We start from the raw sequence: 18,808 nt of genomic DNA, 5'->3' as shown, positions 1-18,808 counted from the left end.
CAGACTTACTCTTCTGAGATTCGAACCTGGGCTATATGCATGTTAGGCAGTTGTATTAACCTCTAGGCCACAGGCTCTTTCTAACTTTGTCAGCTGTATCAGGAGAGATATAAATATATATTTATATATATATATATATAAAAATAAAGAGGAACAGGCTATATCTGACAAGATTGAGATTGATCTGAAAGTGGATTTTAAAATGACCAGCTACAGAAATGATATGGGAAAAGATGCTACAGTGGGCATACAAAAAAAAAGCCAGAGGATGTCTTAATAATTAAACAGGATGTAAAAATAATAAAGCAATAGAGTAACCTGAATAATTTTCCTATATTTGAGTTACAAAAGAGGATTGTTAAAGTTTTGAAGAATTGGGGGAAGGGGACAAAGAAAAAATGAATAGAAATCAAGTTCAAGGACTTTATTTGAACTAAAAATCAAATAAAAGAAAAAAGTTAAAAATGGTGTATTTGATCAAGGATAAACAGAGATATGTTGTTATTACTGATAACCCTTAATGGAATTTTGCTGATAAGGACTGAAACACAAGGTTTTAAAGATTTTTTTTAATAGTTAAGATATGGGATATCTAAGATTATTTTTTTTAAAGACAAAGTAATAAGCTACTAAAATTATTTATAGTTGTGATGAACAGGAAAATCATTTGTATATATATTTCTTTTCTTTTTCTTTATCAAAGTCTTTTTTATTTCTTTTCTAGTTTTTTCTGCATTTTGTATTTTTCTTCAGTTTTTGATATTAGTTTTTATCATTTTAATTGTAAAAACAAAGTGTAGTGAACTTAAGTTAACCGCATTCTAGAACAAAACAAGCATACTGTGACCTTTTCAGTTAACAGTTATACATTTTAATAAGAGACACACTAATAAGCTACCACCAAAAAGGTTCTTTTCTCTGAGCAGTCAGTGACTATTCAACAGAACTAGAAGTGTTCATTATGTAAGCCCAGTTGTTGGATGCCAGGAAGACAGCTACTTTCCTTAGTGTCATATTTGGGGATAGATATGATGTATCCAGGACTTCTAATATAGCTTTCTATTTTTACGCAACCCTCTATTCTGGGAACTAATCTCCCTAATATAAATGACAACAATATCCACAAATGAGCATCTACCTTTTAACACACATACATATTTCATTTTTTTAATGAAATGAGAAATAAATAACTTATATATAACAGATTAGAAATACTGCAGAGATATTTATACATTTGTCCATCCAGAATTTCTATTTTCCAATCTAATATATAACTTTCTATCCAGAATTTCAGGGTTTTTTTTTGTTTCTATCTCCAGATGGAATTTTGAGCATCCTTTCTGTAATTCTCGTGGTTGAATGAACTATGAGAATAATTGACATAGCATTCCTGAACTATGGTAAAAGGAGCTGATTCTTTCTTATATTTGGGTTTATGCGTAAGAGATCTTTTTAAAAACTGAACACTTCATTGGAATGAATTGTTTTATTATAAAAAGGTTTCTATGAGACTATTCAAGCTGAAAAGGCACCTATTAGAAACAGAAGAGCCCTTTACGTCAGAGTCACCATTTCAAAAAGATAAAATGGAGAAAGAAAAGAAAAATCACTGGCAAAGAAAAAGGAAAACAAGAAGAGTTAGTAATTCTTACAGTTTAAAATGCATTAAAGTTCTAACGACCAATGGGAATCAAATGGGCTGCTCATAGTTCATAAATACATCTCAGTAAGTATTTGGTACTCCTCAAAAAGATCAAAAAAAATTTGATCTCCCAAAACTAATTAAAAGAGGCCAGACTAATGAGATTTTTTACAGCCACCTAAAGTCTATTGTTTATTTAATTTAAAATATTCTAGGTTCACACAACACGATAATCTATTCATTAACTATACTACATCAATTCATTCCACATGCTAGGCTGAAATATGACTGGTTAATCCAGGGGTAGGCAACCTTAGCTCTTTTATGACTCGTGGACTTCAACTCCCAGAATTCCTGAGCCAGCCATGCTGGTTCAGAAATTCTGGGAGTTGAGGTCCATTAGTCATAAAAGAGCCAAGGTTGCCTACCCATGGATTAATTTATGATTTAGTGTAGTTTATAATCCTAGCTGGTAAAACCATAACCAACTGGGGCCATATTGAAGTGCCTGCTTCTTAGAATTGTAGAGCTAGATGACACTTCAGAGGCCACTGAATTCAGTGAACAGAACTCTTTGCTCAGTACAGGAATCCAGATTGAAACATTCCAAATAAATGACTTTCTAGATGTCTCCTGAATATACCCTGAGAAAAGTATTTGGATACTTTTCAGATTATTGATTTCTATTAAACTTCTCTTAGTGTTGGAAAGTTTTTCCCTCTTGCTTATAGCTAAAATCTGCCTTGCTAAAATCCATTATTTCAGGTTGCGATCTTTATTTTGACATACTTTCAGATATTTGTAGAGTATTTTCACATCCTTCTCATGTCTCTTAGGGTAAAAGTACATACCTCTTTTAATCACTTTATAGAACTTAATTTCTAATCTTCTAGTACTTTTTCTTGCATTTTCCTAAATTTGTTCCATTTTGTCTCAAACCACTCTTAAAGCATGGTGTCCCCAATTAGATATATTGAATGTGAGGATGGACCAAACATTGTTTTCCACAGTTTATTTTTTTCTGTTGATGCAGCTAAAATTGCATTTCCCTTCATTGCAGTAATATCACACTGCAGGTTTATATTATGCAATGTACTGCTGTTACAAAATCTTTTTCATAAGTACCAACCTAAGTATTTGGCACCACATATCACTTATTTGGTTGTTGCTCTTCCGTCTATTTCACTTCATTTTGTTATTTTCAGCTTAATTCTCCAACTTATCTCTTTTGAATTTTATTTCTATATTTTTTTTCACCTTTATGAAAGCATTTGTTCCCCTAATGTATCACAGTGTATAAGATTCAATCAGATTTTCAGTTATCTTACTTAGTTTTATATCACTGCAAAGCATTACCTACATCTCTTTTGAATATTTTATAAATAAAAATAGTAAAGGGCCTTTATCTAATCCTTGTAACATCCTATTACATGGGATGTGTATACTTGAGTCTGATTTTTGAGCCAAGTATGTTTCAAGTTAATTGTCATGTCATTCATCTAGATGTCTCATCAGCATGCCATGAGGTATTCTGTCAAATGCTTTGCTGAAGTCATGGTATATTATGTCTCCAACATTCCACAATCATTATCCAATCCATAAATTAAATGATTAATTTGGTAAGATTTCTTTTTGTCTAATCCATGCTGACCTTTGAAAATTTTCCCACTGTAATTTCCAGACTGATTGTTTATGATCAGATATTATGTTATGTTCAGATCTGTAATGATTGGACTTTTCCTTTAGCCCTCTTTGAAATCATTGATAATATTTGTTCTGCAGTCATCTGAGTGGTCATGCACTTATGCAGATAAAAACTAATACAAACTACAAAAATAAATGAATGAAAAGAATAGGACAATAGAAAAAATAAAAATAAAAAAGAAGGAAAAGTAATAATATAGCAAAGAAAAGGAAGAGAATATGTAAAGAAGTAAATTCCCCCTTCATTACTATAATTACTTCATAATAATAGACAATTGTAACAGTTTATCACCTTCTCTTAAAATCCAACAAAGAAACTTTACATCCCATATCTCAGTTTTTATCTATAAATAAACCAATTCCTAAAACCTCATCATTTAATCCTAGTCAGCAAAAGCCTATTAAGGGTTACCAAAAATAACAACCATATCTGCTTTAAACTTGTCAAGTAAACCAACTTTATATTCTTTCCCTTTGATCAATCTTGATCTTGATGATATCTTAAACTTGATTTGGTTTCTTTTCTTTGTCTTTTCTATACTAAGTGTTTCATAATTTTAACAGGCCTTCTTCATAAAGCCAATATAGGAAAATTATCCAAGTCAGTCTTCTGATTTGTTATATGTACATTCCTTTTATTATTAAGATATTAGCTGGTTTCATTGGTGCGTCTAGTACGTTGTCTTTTTCCTGAACATTCTTGTAACCTACCTTTTTAAAATTCATATTCAAATTTATTTCAGTCTTGTCCAGTAAAACTCTTCTGTTACATCATTTATACAGTCTATTTTTGATGGAAGATATTTTTAATATTAACTTCTGAGTCCATTGTTCATAAATATCCTTCTATACATCCAATGTTAAAGAATTTTGCTTCTTTGTCAGCAAGTAGATTTAAATGTTCTTTTCTTTTAATTGTAATATTCAATTCCCCCTGACTCCCACTTAGTGTCCAACTTTCAAAGTCCCATCCTATCACCTTTTTTTGTCTTTTTGGAATTCAAAACAAAGCCATTTGCATGGGAAGGATTCTTATAATTAATTTCAAAATCTTACTTCAAATCTATCTGGACCCTTGGTCCATTTATAACTTTCCAAAAATAATACTCTAATAATTCTTTTGCCATTTATCCCCCCCCCAAAAAAAGAATTTTTCTAAGTCAACCAAGATGCCTCTGCCTTTTCTTTGTATTGTTAACATTTTACCTTCTCCAAGCAACTGGTAGCAATTTTCAGCATTACTGGATAACCCCAGTTCATTAAAAGCTTTTGTTTTCTGATATCATCATGATAGTTCTAGGCTACACACCTGTAATTTCCTTTTGTGACCTGGCCTCTTTCCATTACTTCATGTTTCTTTTTGTTTAATATTCAGATTTTCATCAACCTTTTTCTCTAGCCATATTGACTTGTTTTGCCTCCATCTCCCTTACTTTTTCCTTCACATCTCTGTAACTAAAGGTAAAGTTTAATACAATAATTAATTTTCCTCATGGGACTAATATCTCCATAAAAAGAGAAAGGAGTTTTAGTTCAACTAGTAAAAAGAACATATTAACCTTGGTTTTGCGGCCAGGATGACTCTATAAATTCTGAATTGAGGGATTAGTCATGGAAATCTTTGCAACATAGAAATGACAAAGACAGATTAGGATGTACCTATAAATTATAACAAGCAGATATCTCACAATTCCTATGATGATATAAATGGGAAGCATCCTATTCATTTCACAATCAGGCTGAGATTACAAGCATTTTACATATAGGTCATGATAGAGTGGACAGCATTCTCATGATGAACCGGTCAGAACATAAGCTAATGAAGTGGATTACATGAATTAAATCTCACATAAAATCAAACTGAAAGATAGGTCAAGTGAATTAAAGCTGAAGTATTCTGTAATCAACACTGTATCATATGACAACAGAACTTTAGGTTCCATGTATGAAGTTATCCATTGGGAAAAAGAACATTTTGAATGTTGTGTTACAAAACTGCATAAGAAACAGACGAATATTTTTTTACAAAAATAGTAAAGTTTGTTCTAGAATTGCTAATTTCCAAGCAAGACTCATCTACCTTTACAGCAGGGAATGTATGTGTTCTTTTAACATGAACTAGGGTTTCCTAACCTTGGCAGCTTTAAGACACATGGCAACTTTAAGACATATGTACTTGAATTTCCAGGCAGTATGTTGGTTGAAGTTCATGAGCCTTAAAGTTGCCAAGGTTGAGAAACTCTAACCTAAATAATCTTAAGGACTAGCTTGAGAAACAATGTAAAAGGAAATTCAGGGACAAAAATAAAAGGGAGCATAAATAATTATCCCATACCATAATATCTCCCAATAAAATATAGGTGGGGAATTTGTTTTTGCTATGGGCATGTTTAGATTTTCAAGAACAAGTTCACAAAATGACAGCCATGGGAGATTTGCATACTCACAAGAATACAATACATAGAATAGTAACTGGAGACTCGCTATTGAACTGCTATCTTTACCCTACTTGACTGTATGCTTATCAAAAAAGCAGTCCTAACATGTTAACAAGAGAATGGTTGATTCTGAGTCTTGACAAGCATGTTACAATCTGATGTGTATGCCTATTTTGTCCTAGTGTGATAGTATATCGTCATGACTATTAATTAGGCAAACAAAATCAACTCTTTCCCTTTTCTAGTTAAGACAAATTATTGCGCTGATCCAAATAATCAAGATTTTGCCTGTTAATTTCCTTAATAAAAATTATGCTATTTTTTTCTGGCTAATGCAGTGCTTTATATGTAAATGTTAAATGTTTTTCAATTAAGCTGCTGCCTAAGTAACTAAAACTATTTCCATAAATAAACACACTGATGCTTTGCACTAATTTAACTATCCCTCTATTCTGCCATGTTAAGGATTTAATGAAACTAAAATACTTGCTTGTTCTTAATCTCAAGATATATTTACCCATCAAACTAATTCCATGACAGCAACTCTGGGCAACATATTCCCTCCATCCACAGCCCCTAGACTTGGTTGTAAAGAGCCAAATGTTGTGTCATGAATTTTATTTTGTGTTTTCTTTGTTTACAAAAATATAACACAGAGACACACACATACACACCCTAATCACCCTTTTTTGCAACCAAATTTTGACAATAGGTCATCTAGTCCAACTCCCTGCTCAGGCAGGAAACCCTATACCATTTCAGACAAATGGCTATTTTGCATTTTAAGCTGAAAAATTTAACCTCATCTTTTTGGTGTTGTTACCACATCTTATGTTCTCCTAGAGCAGGCATGTCAAACTCGTGACATCACGTGACGTCACGGAACGTATCGGGCCAGTTTTGCCATTGCTGGCAATGGGGTGGATGTGGCTTCCACATGATGCATCCGGTCCACCCCTGTCCTAGAGAAAGACTGAAAGGCTGAATTGCTGTCCATGATTGCTCAAATGTTGTTCACCCAGGTGTCAAGTCAATGCAGAGGTTTTCATTGTTATGGCTACTATCTTGACTTTTTAAAACTTCTCCTGGGGATGCACCTGTGTTGAACACACACACACACACAATTTTTCCAGGGGCTAATTCACAAATCACACTTCGTCATATTGTAGTTTGTTTTTCTTTGGCTTAGCATATGAAGCCAAAACAAACAAAATGCTGTATTACCATGTAAAAGTCTCACTCACATTATGTGGTTTGTTTGGTTTTGGCTTAGCCAGTCAGGGTTAGTATGTTGTGCAAACAGTTTCTGCCTTTCCTATCAGTGAAAGTGCAATTCCTGCACAAAGAATAATACTTGAATTGCAGCCAATTTCAAGGGGGAGGGGAAAGGTACAATGTGCTTCCTGGTGAATCCAAAAATCTGAAAGGCCATTAGAAGTCAGTAAAGAATTAATGTCATGTAATGCTTTATTTTCATCTAGTGGTAGCCCAGACTTTTGCATCCAAAAGTTACATGCTTCTATCAAGCTATTCATTAAGCTCGTGCTTAGACGTTCTTCCCATTGTGAAGTTTTAAAGCACTCTACTTAGTGCCAGAACAAACATGTCTTACTGCAGCATTTTTGTGTTTGTTTATTCTGTTGGAAGTCAGCACCTACCCACCCTCCTAGAGAAGGAAATATTTTGGGGGGGATATTAAAAAGGACAGAATATTATATTTCCCCAAAGGAATAATGAAAAATCTTAGGCAAAGATAGTCCCAAGTCTCTTCCCCCAAGCAGAAACCAAACAGGTCAACTTTTAGAAATGCAGATTTGATAATCCTTTCAGAAAGATTGGCACCAGGAAGTTTAGAGCTGATGGGATTATAAAGACAAAGATCTCTAGAACCAACATCCCCTCACCCAAAAATCCAACATAGGACATAGCCATCAGCCACAGCCTCAGGGAAGCAGGATATGACCTTTAGGACATAATAGGATTAACCCATCACCATCAGAATACCAGTAACCTCAGGTCAAAATTCATGCCACAGGAACAACTCCAAACACAAAAGCCCAAGAAGATATAAAAACCCACCACTCCCTGCTACATGTGATCAGCTTTCCCAGAGTCACATTTCTGTCTGGCTCTGCTATTCAATAAACTACAACCTTCTTTCTAAAGCATTTTGTTTATTCCCAGCTTGGACTGGACCCTGATGAAGATTTTTCTTTCAACAATTCCATACCTATCCCTCTTCTACTTCATCAGAAAACTCAGGATACTGTTCTCTGGTCACATAAAGATCATCACAATAGCCACTGTTTCTATCACCATTAGTCAATCTCCCTTTTATGTGTATCTCTATTCCTTTTACATGTAACATCCTTCTTATTCTAAAACACAAGTGTCAAACTCGCTTGTGTCACCTGAGGTATCATAATGTATCACAATGTTTTTTGCCTTTACGGAGATGAGGTGGGTGTGGCCTGCACGTGATGCATCTGGCCCATGGGTCACTAGTTTGACATCTTTGTTCTAGAGCAAGCAACTATAATTTTCTAAAATGAATAGTGCTATAACCCACACATTCTTAATCCTCTAAGAAATGGCTTGGGCAGCAAATCCACTTGAAGGAATCTGTCTTTCATCTTCTGATTACTAAGACAGTTGCAAGCTAATAATAATAATATCATCATCATCAACAACAATAATAATAATGTTGGAAGAGACCTTGGAACCTAGCACTGTGTTGGCTTTTTTGGCAGCTGCAGCACACTGCTGGCTCATATCTAAGTGATTGTCCCATAGGACTCAGAGATCCCTCTCATAGTTACTACTATTGAGCAAGTTACCACCTATACCGGACGTGTCAAACACAAGGTCAGGGGCCGGATGCGGCCCACAAAGTGGTTTCATGTGGCCCATGAAGCCATCCTGGAAACAGTGAGGGAACGGCCCCCGCTGCCTTGGCCTTGGCCAGCCGGGAGCCAATGTACAATTTTGTGGTGGCCATCTATGCTGAAACACATTCTGTCTTAGCTCCACAAGACTGCCTGGAAACAGCGAGGAACCAGCCCCTGCCATGTCGGCCCCACCCCCTGGGTGCATGCTGGGGAGGTGTCACCCTTTGTGAGGAATGAAGAAATGCACCATCGCCTGGAAGTGGCCAGCAAATGGCCAGCATATCCAGGTTGATGGGCTCTGGGGAAGAGGTTTCCGCAGGCAACGGGGCGCTCTCCTCATAGCGCTGAGAGGCTGAGCTGGGTGGCACAAATCCAAAAAGAAGCACGATGACACCCAGCCCCCAGCCTGCCTGGTTTTGGCAGGTAGTGGGGCACTCTCCTCACAGCACCAAGAGCTGAGCCGGGTGGCGCAAAACCGATGAGAAGTGCAATGCTGCCTAGCCCCCCAGATTGCCCAGTTTCAGCAGGCAGCAAGGTGCAAAGCTAGTGAATTTTGCACCGCCTGGCTCAACCTCTTGGTCCTGTGAGGAGAGCACCCCGCTGCCTGCTGAGACTGGGCAGGCTGGGGGCTGGGTGACGTCGCACTTCTTTTCAGATTTGCGCCACCTGGCTTAGCCTCTCAGCGCTATGAGGAGAGCACCCTGTTGCCTGCCGAGACTGGGCAGGTTGGGGGCTGGGCAGCATTGCACTTCTTTTCAGATTCATGCTGCCTGGCTCAGCCTCTTGGCGTGGTGAGGAGAGTGCCTCTCTGCCTGCTGAAACCGGGCAGGCTGGGGGCTGGGCGGCATTGCGCAGGTAACATTGACTCTCACGCTGCTCATGGCATCCCCTCCCCCAGAGCCCACCAAGCCAGATATGTGAAGTAGGTGAAGGCCATGTGCTGGCCACTTCCAGGTGATGGTGCATTTCTTCATTTTTCATGAAGGGTGACACCTCCCCAGCTGTATTTCTTGCCTGTTTTTCTCCCTCCCTCATCTCAAATATTTTCCCACCACCAAGAAGGAAAGAAGGAAAGAAGGAGAGGGAGGGAAGTTCTGCCTTAGTCCTGCCCTGCTACCCTTTCACCATACCCTTGCCCCCTCCTCTGACTTTGCCCTCGTACCCATCATGAGCAACCTGGGTAAGGAGAGGAAGCACAGCAGCAGCAGCCTTGAGGAGGAGGTAAGTGCAGCTGGGCACCCCCTTGGGGAAGTGGGGCTGGGCTTGGTGCCATGGGTGTTCGAGGGCCAGGCTGGGCATTTGACCTCTGCTGCCCAGGGTTCTGGGCAGCCCGCACCACCATCCAGCTCCCCCTGCATGGCCTGAGAGGAATGATGAGGCTCCTCCAATGGACCATGTTTGGCATTTGCCCTGGTCCCACCCCTTCTGCCAGAGACCCTCAGATCTGTCCCACTTCTACCCAGGCCCCACAGCCACCCTTGATGCAAACAATGTAGAGCTGACCATGCCCACCCAATAGGCCACACCCACTCCATGCACACCCACCCAGTAGGCCACACCCACCCGCCCCCCGGAGGGCAACCACAATACTGATGTGGCCCTCAATGAAATTGAGTTTGACACCCCTGACTTATACTATACCTGTGCATTTGATTTTTCTTTCCTAAATGTAGAACTTTACTTTTTTCACCACTGAATTTCATTTTTTTAGATAACGCCCAATGTTCAAGTTTGTCAAGATCCTTCTGTATCTTAAGGCTATCTTCTGGAGTGTTGGCTATTCCTGTTAGCTTGGTGTCATCTGCAGATTTGATGAGTTTCCCATCTATCCCCTCATCCAAATCATTGATGAAGATGTTGAAGAGCACTGGGCCCAGAACAAAGCCCTGGGCACCCCACTACACAGTTCCCTCCATGTAGATGCAGTTCCATTGAGGACCATATGCTGAGTACAGCCAGTCAGCCAGCTACGAATCCATCTGGTGGTTATGCTGTCTAACCCACATTTTTCTATCTTATCAAGTAGTAGGTTGTGGTCTACTTTATCAAATACTGAACTTTACTGAAGTTCAAGTATATTATATCCACAGCATTCCTCTGGTCCATTAATTTTGTCACCTGGTCAAAGAATTTGTCTGGCATGATCTGTTTTTGACAGACCCTTGTTGGCTTTTTTTCTCTTTGTGTAAATACGGATGCAAAAAATGAGTTCAGTAGTTCTGCTTTCTTCCTGTTTCCTGTCACCTTCTTCCCACTTTCTCGTACTAATAAGTCTTAGCTGAGTTTTTAAAAATGTCAAATAATGTTTGTCTTCAAAGGGATATACCCATGAGATGCTTTTTTAACATTAACATTATTGAATGGGTTTCCTCAAAGCTGATAAGACATAGATGGAATCTTCAATTGACAACATAGTAATATAGTTTTATTGAAAGATATATTGTGAATTCTAGTCTTTATTGGTAATTAATTTGGCATGTTGGGCACTAGAATACATTATACAGAAGCAGACTTGGGACTGTTCTTATATGCATCTGAATGGGCCAAATGGCAACACATGCATCATGAAATCATGACACAAATGTCACAATTTACATCAGCGGTCGCAACAGTATTTTACAATCATGCCATTTGCACAATGGTATCCCTTTGATATCATTCGGGCTTGCTACAGACACTTAGGGTTCCTTCTGAAACAAGACTTAACAGGGAGCCACAGCTAATTGTGGGCATTTCTACACAACCGCTTTTTTTTACTTCATAAATATTCATTAGCATGTTAGGACTGCAAAGCCTTCATGCTAGCACTTTTCTTTTAAGCCCCGGAGTAATAGAAGGAGTAAAGCAGGTGTTCGCCAATGGAAAAACAGATCCCCTGGAGCTCTGAAGTCCTATTTCCCAATGCTTTCAACAATGCTGTCTGAAGCTAAGCCTGAAATATATCACTTTATCTCCCCAATACTGATGATGTCTGGGAGTATAGAAGTCCATAGCTCTCTTCAAACTTCCAGAATACTTGCTGGGAGTGCCAAGAAAAGTTTTGATTAGTATTTCTATATGTACCTAAGTGAGAGTGTGCATATCAGTAGTTGGTATTTTTGAATGCATGCACTTAAACATTTCTGTTGTATGGCTAAAAATGTAACAGGTGACAAGAGACTTCATGCTTTATCTAATCCTAAATATAGCAAATACATATAATAAGCATATGTAAAATAAAGTAGGGCCAGCTGGCATTACTAAATTCCTTCGCATGGTTATATATTTAGGTACTGCCTGATTCTATGCATAGTATAGATTTTTTATAAAAAAGCTAATATATTCTAGACCAGTGGTGGTGAACATATGGCACGGATGCCAGAGGCGGCACTCAGAGCCCTCTCTGTGGGCACGCACACCATCGCCTCAGTGCTAGGCCTTCAGCTGGGTTTTATAAAACTTTTTCGCTTTAAGTCTCTGCCGCCGTGTGCAAAAAAAAAAAAGGTTCAATCAACTAGTCAATTTCAACTTCTTGCGGGAAAAAAAAAGATCTTGCAAAGTTGGAATTGATTGATTGAACTTTTTAGTCCCACTCAATCTGCCATTACCACCACAACCATGCCCACCCAATTGGCCACACCCACCCAATGGCCACACCCACCCGGCACCTGACGATGCATAAGTGGGTTTTGGGTTGCAGTTTGGGCACTCGGTCTCTAAAAGGTTCACCATCATTGTTCTAAACTATATACAAAATGGCATTTCATCTATAGAAATGAAAGCAAGAAAGCTCATTCTGCTTAAATTGTCTACAATGGAACCATTATTTAGGAGCTTTTATTAGGACTACCAGATTTGGACTTTATCCAATATCCATTATGGATAATAACAATGGCAGCAAAAAATTAAGAGTGTTATATATTTCTTTCCTGCCATTTAGTGATGATTAGGAATTTTTCAGCCCAGACTTGGTAGCCCTAGCTTCACTGGGTGTCATAGTCAGATCTCTCTAGGAGATGTTTTAATCAGGACTCTTGGATTGTGTAAAGGGATAGTTGTAGCATTTTCTAAATCTACGATACTATATCCCACGTTGGGGATACACCCCATGCAGAATTCACTATGTAAGTAGCCCCTCCCATCTTAAGAAAGATTATGATAATCCTCAGTAGTGGAATTCAAATATGTGAACAACCGGTTCTCTGGGTGGATGCCAATTCCGTAAGTCCATTCTGGGCAACAAAAAAATAGCTACTAATTCTGCCAAAGTGGTGCAAACCGGCTGAATCCCATCACTGGTAATCCTACAGAAATACAGCCTGTCTGCATTGAAAAGGCTTCAGATAGAGAGCTGTACATCTGAAGCCACCTCCATGAGTTCTTTGAAGGCATCTTCACGAGTTCCAAACATGATTGTGATGGATCACAGGTGAACAGTAAAGGTGAACAAGAAAATCGTTAGTGAGCACCTGTCCAGCCTAGATGAGTTCAAATCGCCAGGACCAGACGGATTACACCCCAGAGTTCTCAAGGAACTGGCAGATGTGATATCGGAGCCACTGAACTATATTTTTCAAAGATCCTGGAACACAGGGGAACTACCAGAGGACTGGAAAAGAGCTGATGTAGTTCCCATCCTCAAAAAAGGAAAAAAAATGGATCCAGGAAATTACAGACCTATCAGCCTGACCTCAATACCTGGGAAGATCCTGGAAAAGATAATCAAACAACGAATCAACGAACACCTAGAGGCAAACAAAGTCATTACTAAAAGCCAACATGGGTTTGTCAAAAATAGATCATGCCAGACAAATCTTATTGCATTCTTTGACCAAGTGACAAAATTAGTGGATCAGAGGAATGCTGTGGACATAATTTACTTGGACTTCAGTAAGGCATTTGATAAAGTAGATCACAACCTACTACTTGACAAGATAGAAAAATGTGGGGTAGACAGAACCACCACCAGATGGATCCGTAGCTGGCTGACCGGCCGTACTCAGCGAGTGGTCCTCAATGGAACTGCATCTATATGGAGGGAAGTGTGTAGTGGGGTGCCCCAGGGCTCTGTTCTGGGCCCAGTACTCTTCAACATCTTCATCAACGATTTGGATGAAGGGATAGATGGGGAACTCATCAAATTTGCAGACGACACCAAGCTGGCAGGAATAGCCAACACTCCAGAAGACAGGCTTCAGATACAGAAGGATCTGGACAGACTTGAACACTGGGCACTAACTAACAAAATGAAATTCAATGGTGAAAAAAGCAAGGTTCTACATTTAGGCAAGAAAAACCAAATGCACAAGTACAGCATAGGTGGCACCATGCTCAATAGTAGTAACTGTGAGAGGGACCTCGGAGTCCTAGTAGACAATCACTAAATATGAGCCAGCAGTGTGCTGCAGCTGCCAAAAAGGCCAACACAGTGCTAGGCTGCATTAACAGAGGGATAGAATCAAGATCACGTGAAGTATTAATACCACTCTTCAATGCCTTGGTAAGGCCACACTTGGAATACTGCATCCAGTTTTGGTCACCACGATGTAAAAAAGATGTTGAGACTCTAGAAAGAGTACAGAGAAGAGCAACAAAGATGATTAGGGGACTGGAGGCTAAAACATATAAGGAACGGTTGCGAGAATTGGGTATGTCTAGTTTAACGAAGAGAAGGACAAGGGGGGACATGATAGCAGTATTCCAATATCTCAGGGGCTGCCATAAAGAAGAGGGAATTAAGCTATTTTCCAAAGCACCTGAAGGCAGGACAAGAAGCAACGGGTGGAAACTAATCAAGGAGAGAAGCAACCTAGAACTAAGGAGAAACTTCCTGACAGTGAGAACAATTAATCAGTGGAACAGCTTGCCTCCAGAAGCAGTAAATGCTCCAACACTGGAAGTTTTTAAGAAGAGACTGGACAGCCATTTGTCCGAAATGGTGTAGGGTTTCCTGCCCGAGCAGGGGGTTGGACTAGATGACCTCCAAGGTCCCTTCCAACTTTACTACTATTACTATTTATGAATTACCAAACTATTCAGGATTGTGAAATCCCAGGGTACATCATTTGAAAAAACACAATATTTTCAATCCATTTATGTCTTGTTTAAAAGAAATGGAAGGTGTTAAAACATTTGGGACTACTTAGTTTAGGAAAAATATAATTGGGAATAAAAGAAATCATCAAAATTATGAAACTTTGTAATGGTAGGGAAACCTTGAGCCTTTATTTTTTATACCTGCTATTGGAATTCAGAAGCTTCTTTGGAAAGATTTTCTTCTAAATTCACACACACACATACATGCATAGAGAGTTTATAGAAGTTGATGCCCCAGATCTGGTGTTGGCTCACTGGATGATAAGGATGGTTGGAAATGGGATCGAACTACTTTATTGAGGCAATTACCATTACCATTATCAAGAGTGTCTAGATTAAATTTAATGCATATACTAATTGGAGGAAAGAAAAGCTGCATGCAAATGAAAATGAAAATAAAAACAATCAAAACAATTACCATTGTTGCAAAGGTAACATTGAACTTTATAGGACTATATAGCTGATCTTACAGAGTTCTTCTTGTACATGTTTCCTAGTCTCGCCTACACCTTGTTCACTTTCTGTTCTAAAATAACTGGCTATTTTAGTTGTTCTGTTCCAAGCAGTGTAAAGATGACAGGAAAATGAAATGATTATAATTACCATGCTGCCACAATGACAGTTAGAGGTAGACTAGGTATTACTTTTTTCTTTTCATTTTTTCAAAAAGAAAGTCTAAATGAGGGGCAGTGCAGTTTCATTCCAAACCCTAGCCCAAATAGAAGGCAATAGGTTGAATGGGATTAATAACCCACAGAATTCTATAAATATAGTTACCTGTAGACAGAAAAACTGAAAAAGAATATCTTGAATCTGGACATAAACCTTGTTTTAAAAAGGGCATGTAAATCTACTTTATAAAATTAATATACCTTACAGCAGGGGTGTCAAACTGCCGGCCCGTGGGCTGGATGTGTCACATGGAAGCTGCGCCCACCCCATTGCTGGCAATGGCAAAACAGTCCCGATACGTTGCCCGATGTCACGTGACGTCGCGAGTTTGATATGTCTGCCTTACAGCAATGTATCTTTTGAAACCTCAACTACCCCCAAATTAAGCACCTGGTCATAACAATAAAAAAAATTGAATTCCCAGCTCAGAATATAGCAATGGTTGGTTCTGCCAATGACTACCTGTCCCTGTCAAGTATTCATTCACAAAATATTTTTCTGAAATCTGCATACAAAGACAATAGTTATTATAAAAGTAAAAGTTGTTTCAGGGAGAGCAATCTTCAAATCAGTCAAATTTCAGTAACTTAAACAATTTCACCTTTTTTTGAAATTGAAGAAAGATGCTAGCTTATGACATCAGAGGACAAACAAGAATCTGATGTTTGAACCATTTCATTAGCAAATGTAAGGAGAGGATCACACCACACACACACACACACACCTGTCCTTTCTTGAGCTTTCTTTTGCCAATTGGGCCTGCAATATTTGATGATGTTGTCAATCTGTGCAAATGCTTTTAGCAATTGACCTAGTTCAAGAGGCAAAAATCAGTTTCACACGTTCAGATATTTTCAGCCACTCCTCCAAGATCATTCCATTCAGGTTGCAACTGTAATCTGAAAATTAATCTACATAAGACACTGATGTCTGTTTCTGAGGAGGCATGCATAGAACGTAATGATAGAAATGTTGGCTGGCTACAGTTTTAATTTCTTTTATAATTGCTATAATTCCAATATTGGCTCCTCTATGATTTTAAATTGAGAGTGTGCACTATTCCTCACTTTGTTGTAGAATTTTTTGGTAGAATGCACTCTGGGCTGAAACAGACCTCTGACTATGAAGAATGGAGTTGTCCTGAAAAATAATTGCTTCATTTATTGTGGCAATATGTACATTGCAATTAAAATAAATGCATAAAAAGCCTCTTTGGAGTAATAAAAACTCTCTTTTAAAAGTCTTGAATTCTGCAAGAAATGTACCTCCTCTCTAGGGTTGTCAATGGCCTTGTGGGTTACATCACAAATCACTTACTGAAGGACTCCCTCAAATCAACTTCTGGGAGGAAAATGCACAGATCAAGGAGGATTAAGCTTCTCTCTAATCTGATGCATAAATCTCATACTGTATGCTGCTAATTCTAGTTCTGTTCTCACTGGAAAAGCTCCATTTTAGGCTGAGCAGGTTTGTTTCATCATACAGTATGTCCCAAAATGAGGGAAAGGAAAGTGAACAACCTTGTTCTTCTAAGGTCCCCACAGTTATATGCTCATATTATGATTTGCAAAATATATGTAATTTTCTTTGGTTCTCCTTTTTTTAAAAAAATCACAATGTTAGTTGCAAGTGCTCCTGTACCTCTCTTTGCAATTTCAGTTGATAATTCTGTAATTGTCTTACCTAATTCTGAGTTTCCCCCATCAACTCTCAGTGGGACTTTCCTCTCCAATACAATGCTTTGAATTGTAGCATTCCTTTCCAAAAAGAAAAGGCTTTCGTCATTATACAGAGATTAAATCCAACTAGCCTGAAGATAAAATGTTTTCTGAGTTCCCCTGGCTGCTTTTGGCTACTGAGCAATTGTTTAGCATGAGGCAAATATAGGCCATATCTCCTCTTAATGACTCTCATGGCATGAGTGTAGGGTTCCTCATCATTTTAATGCCCCACACAATAAATGTCTAGGTTATAAATTTTGATATGCTTCCCAGCTGAGTGGATGCCTTAAGTGGAGACAGACTGGCTGGAGCTAAGAGCAGTTAGCTTTGATTTACCTCCCTTCTATTATTCAATCCTATTGAAAATTTTGAGGCCTGATCACAAGTCATGTTGATTGGCTACAGTTTATAGATCGAATGATATTTTAATTCCAGTCAATAGCCTGCAACCTAATCAACATATTACTGGAGATTAAGTAATGGTTGTGTAGTAAGAGAAAGAGAGTGAAGCAAGGTCTTTGCATATAAAATCATCGGCAGCAGAGTTTTCCTTATTAAAAATTCAGCGCATAATTTTTCCCCCCAGATCCTGGCAAAATTTTAGGTTGCAAGGGAATATGTATGAAAAATTATGCAAGGCATTTCTCAAATTTACTATATAATGCATTGCCTGGTTTATAACATTTGGCTCAATCCCTAATATTTCCACATATGTGATTTGCATCTGGTGTCAGTTCCATCCATGTCAAAGATTTAGATTTACAAAATTACTCAGAAGCACTGCTTCTTCATATATTATATCTGTCACAGATGTTGGATGTTAGAGAAGAGAAACAATTTTCATTTAAATCAAAATGTCCTTGCAGATTGTATAGTTCAGGGTAATAATTCATGATGGACACACAAAGAGAACTAGAGCAATATATTGTAGTATAAAGACTGTTGAATATCATATATCCAGATTCTAACCATAAAATTCACTGGGTTATAATAGGCCAGGTATTTTTTTTTATTAATTTCATCTATCTTACAGAGCCATTATGAAAAAATTATGTGTATTCCTTCTGGAAGGGTTTATTACAAATTTGTAATAAATAATATGAAAGTAAATTAACAGAATATAACTCTTTCTTATAGGTTGCCATTGGTGTGTTCCATATATCACAAGCAAACATATATAATTCCAGCACTCTCTTGCATCATGGAGGGAAGAACATCTGTTGAATGGCAGTTCTGCTCCTAATGAGGATTACAATTGAAATGGCTCTCATGACTTGTCAAAAATGTGAAGCAGATTTTCTTATAAACCTGGTGTTTTCCAGGTATCTTAGATTGTACTTATCACTGGCTGTGAATTCTTGAGATTGCAGTTCCATAATCTCTGAAAAGTGTATATTTTGTGTAACTTCACCTGTTTTTTACATCCAAGTACAAGGTGGGGCAAACTATCAAAGATAATCCCCTTGTTGTGCCTCTGTTTTGTCCAAAAGGTAACATGTAAATGCCAACTTGTTGGACAGAATCAAATTCTTGGTGCATTTTATTTTATGTGTTGCTTTCTTGGATAAAACTTTCAGTTGTTTTGAGAGGACAATCATCTTTCTGTCTAAAAAAAGAGAGCAAAAGAGAGTTTAGGCTGTCATATTGTGACTCTTTCCTAACAGCAAA

The sequence above is a fragment of the Crotalus tigris genome, unplaced genomic scaffold (genome assembly GCF_016545835.1).
Source record: "Crotalus tigris isolate CLP2741 ecotype Arizona unplaced genomic scaffold, ASM1654583v1 scf7180000017592.2434428, whole genome shotgun sequence".
In the NCBI taxonomy this organism is placed as follows: Eukaryota; Metazoa; Chordata; class Lepidosauria; order Squamata; family Viperidae; genus Crotalus; species Crotalus tigris.
The sequence above is the reverse complement of the archived record's forward strand: the minus strand, read 5'-3'. Positions refer to the sequence as shown.